This window comes from Entamoeba invadens (assembly GCF_000330505.1).
Source record: "Entamoeba invadens IP1 unplaced genomic scaffold scaff_1105074725089, whole genome shotgun sequence".
In the NCBI taxonomy this organism is placed as follows: Eukaryota; Evosea; order Mastigamoebida; family Endamoebidae; genus Entamoeba; species Entamoeba invadens.
In genome coordinates this window covers 21190-25592 of record NW_004443791.1, presented here as the reverse complement: position 1 = coordinate 25592, position 4403 = coordinate 21190, and positions in this window count along the sequence as shown.

Here is a 4403-nt window from a genome sequence, read left to right as displayed (position 1 = left end):
TTGGGCAAAAATAATGTTATTGTTGCTTCTAAAACATAAAAATAATTTACTTTGTAAAAATGTTATATAATATGGCTATCAATTAAAACAAGGGTAAATTCGTAAAAACGAACATTCCAAACAACTCAAACTAGATATTGGTTTTATTTTATAGTTTTTAACAATTTATAACTTATAATACGAAACAATACATCAAAACATAATAACAAAAACGAATAAATTAAAACATCGAAAATTTGAATAAATAGTCCATTTTTTGGACACCATAATATGAAATTTGATTTCTACTCAGTTAGTCGTTAATTTTTGTTGGGAATATTCAAATTATAAACTCCAATTGAATAAACTTAAATTACCATTATAATCAGTATGTTTTAACATAATAATAATACAAAAACACACAGAAATATCAACTTGAATTATTATAATCGAAAAAACGTTTCGATTTCGAAATTATTATAACAACACAAATTGCAATACAATAAATATAAACAAAATACAAAAACACGTTATAAACATATCATATTAATAAATTTATAAAATATAAATTAATTTGATGATAACAAACGGTTAACGAGCCTGGGTTTTTCAAATGGTCGATAATTTAATCACACCAATATAAAATCTAAATAATTTGTTGGAATGAAAGAATTAAGTTGTTTGGGGTTCTGGTGTATTAACTTATTTAAAATAATAATAATTTATAATAAAATTATCCATAATTAATCGACTGGTTTAATTATATGATAATAATTATTAAAAATAGTTTCACATTTAAAAAATAAATTATAATTTATTGTTGTTTTATTATAAAATTTAGCTATTAATATGTTGATGTTAATTTATAATACACGTTAATTAACCATTTCACTTGTTTGTTGTTTATTATATTTTAATTAAATTTATACTATAATAATAGTTCATTGTTTGATTTATTTAATGTGAATTGTGAATATTTTTTCATATCATTCCACGATCAAAATAGCCAGTGATCATACAACCAACATGTCAAGTATTTACTAAACGGTTTCTATTTCACAGATGTTGTTATGAAATACATAATTATATTGTTTATTCATTTTGTTTTTAAACCATTTTTTGTGTCACGGTGTGACGGGTTAGATTCTTTCTCTAAATTTTTTAATCGAAAAATCAACTACTTTCATAAAACATATACAAGACATTGAGTAATGATTTTTCAAATAACAAATCATTGTGAAAGCAACTAAGGAATACATTTTATACATCAGAATGAAATTATATTGTTAAGTGATTATTTGGTAATTAAAATTAAAAGAACTATTTTTTATTTATAATTTTTAATCTTTAACGACAATACGTTATTAAGCAAAACTTTATTGTTAAAATGTGTTCATATTTTGGCAGAGATATCGACTGTTCAATAAAATTATATTTCATAAATTGATGTAACGAATAAATCAATATCACTTATTGGTACATTTATTCACATTTTAAAAATATCAAAACACATTTTTACTTGATAAAATAATTTTTAGATATGTGAAACTATAATTTAGAATTTGTCTTTTTGTAATAACAAAAAATTTTAAAACGTTTTGTTTTTCAATTAGAAAAGGAAAAAACAAAACCCTCATAAATAATATATAAAAAACCATTTTTCCTTTTAGCACAATCTATTGACTTAGCCTCAAAAGATTTTGTAGAACAAAATTGTCGTTTTTCATTTTAACAGCCTCGAATAACAAAAAAATTAACCCAAAATGTTTTAAAACCCTTAATAACATTATTTTTGGACAATAACAATTCGCAGTAATATTTCACGCCGCAGTGATTTTTCACGGTACTCTATCTGAAAATACACAATGAATATAATAGGTTCTTTGAAAAGTTTTTATTTTTTATAAAGACTATTATTTACAATAATTTTATATGTTTACATTAATTATCATTGACGTGTTCATGTATTTTTTTGCAATTTGTATTTCATTTTCAACTCAGAACCAATTGTTTTTATTGTTTTATGAATAAAAACATATTTATTTGTTTTAAAAAATGTTATTGCATTTTACCAGTATTATTATTTTGCCATTTTTTACCTTTTTGTCATGAAATTTTATATTATTTTTTCATTTTTTCACAATTTATTTGTTTTTTAGTTCATGATTTGAACTCGTTATTCCATTTTCATTTTACTATAATTGAACTACACTGTATAATATAATTTTTTTCAAAAAAACAAAAACACTGCTCTTTTTAACAGTATTGGTTTGTTGGGAATAAGGTACGTCGGCGAGTTAACATATAATAAAGTTGTTAATATTTTTATATGTTTACTATAATAATAATAATATGAATAGTTTATTTATGAGTTCAGTTAAATATAAACATACTTAATTTACACAATATATTTGTAAATTAATATTTATGATTGTATCACTAAATTTTATAATCATTAAATTCATAAATAAAAAGAAGATTTGATTAAATATTACAAACAATAATTTTATTTTTTAAAAATAATTGGTATAGTTAATTCCAAATGTTTTTTTACTAAATTAATCAACTTGAACTGTTTTAATGTTTTTTATTATTTATTTATAATCATTTCATTCGGTATCAAATTATTACATTATATTTTTGTATAAATTATTAGTTTGTGAAACAAATGGATAGATTACTTTACTGTATATTTATTAATTAAAAAAGCTAAACAAAGACCTTTACCAATTAACCAATTTAAACATGAACATTACGAAGTTGATTGAATCAGCTTATAATCTTTCATTTGATATACATAGAAATAATGGTTTATTATAAGGTGTACAATAATTAAAATTTACTATATAAATTAAAATTGTTTTCAAATCTTAATAACTATGTTAATACAAATGTTATTATTACTAACACTATTTACAACGTTTTCTCTTAGTCAAACGTGCCCATTTCAGTACTTTATCACAACATCACAAAATTTAACAACGAGTTGTTACTTCACTTTTAATTTGGCTGTTGGTAGCTTGGACACTACACGAAGAGTTGTGTTCTCTTTGTTACAAAATTCACAATTGACAGGTGGGAATACAAGTGAATTAAATATCTTTGGCAATTCATCAATAAATATGTTTCAGAAGTCACTCATATATTTGACTTACACTTTAATTGTTGATGGAAATGTCACCTTTGATATGAAAACAGATTCTCGGATTTTTACCTCTTCTGATATTTACATTATTCGATATGCTAAGGCTGAAATCAATGGAATTAACAATGTAATTTCTTCAGACAATTTATATGTTTATCATAACACCATTTTAGTGCTAAAAGGTAAAATACATTTAGAGTAAAATAATATGACTTTGATATATCAAAATGCAACTTTTCATATGACGGAAAGTACTGTTTTATTATCAAAAAATGGTATTGAATGCTCTGGAAATGCAGTACTCTTGTTATCAGAAAACAGTAATATGAAAACTCCAAGTAACATATTTGTAAAAGACAACTCAACTGTGAATATCAGAAACAATTCAATGTTAGAAGCCTCAAATACACTATTTTTAAATGATAACAGTAAAATGGGTATGAAAGGATACTCCAAAATATTAAATACAAATCAAATAAAAATTTCGAGAAATTCAAGTTTTTTAATGACTGAAAATTCGGAAATTACTATTAAAACTCAACTGGAACTAAATGGCACTTTTGATATGAATAACAACTCAAAATTAAAAACTAAAATAATGAATATTTCTGGGTCTTTAAATTTTGATACTAACACGAATAAAGGGGTTCAAATAGTGTATGCAGATTCTTTATATTGTCAAATTGGAAAAATAAACAATGAAAAAGATTCTATTATATCACTTAATGATATTAAATTTGTTGGCGACTGTAAAAATAACATAATAACTCGAAGTATCAGAGACTTTCCTTTGTTCATGTTTAATAATGTCACAGCTGTGTTTTTATATACTCCTTCGACCAATTTTGATTTGTTTTATTCTAAAAAGGAATACATTGGTGCTCTCCCATATAACACCAATATACTATTAAACAATAAATTGCTGAGATTTGGCTAATCGAAAAAGATCTTTTGCCATTTGAGTAAGTTCATTAAAAATTTAAATGTTTCGATGTATGTAGAACCTTATTGTCCTTTATATAATACTGAAGAAGATTGGTACATTACTCCTCTCTATAACGTCACATCTTTTTCTGTTGATGTTTCTCTTGATGATATAAACAAAAACGAATATAATAACACTTCTAAAATTCAACTAAAAAGAAGTGATGATTTTTCTGATTAAAGTGTGACAATTGGAACTACACAAATTTCGTTTTATAAAACGAATAACAGTGTTGTTTCAATTACTTCAAATGAATTTATTGAAATAAAAACCAATTTATTGACTAAAACAGTC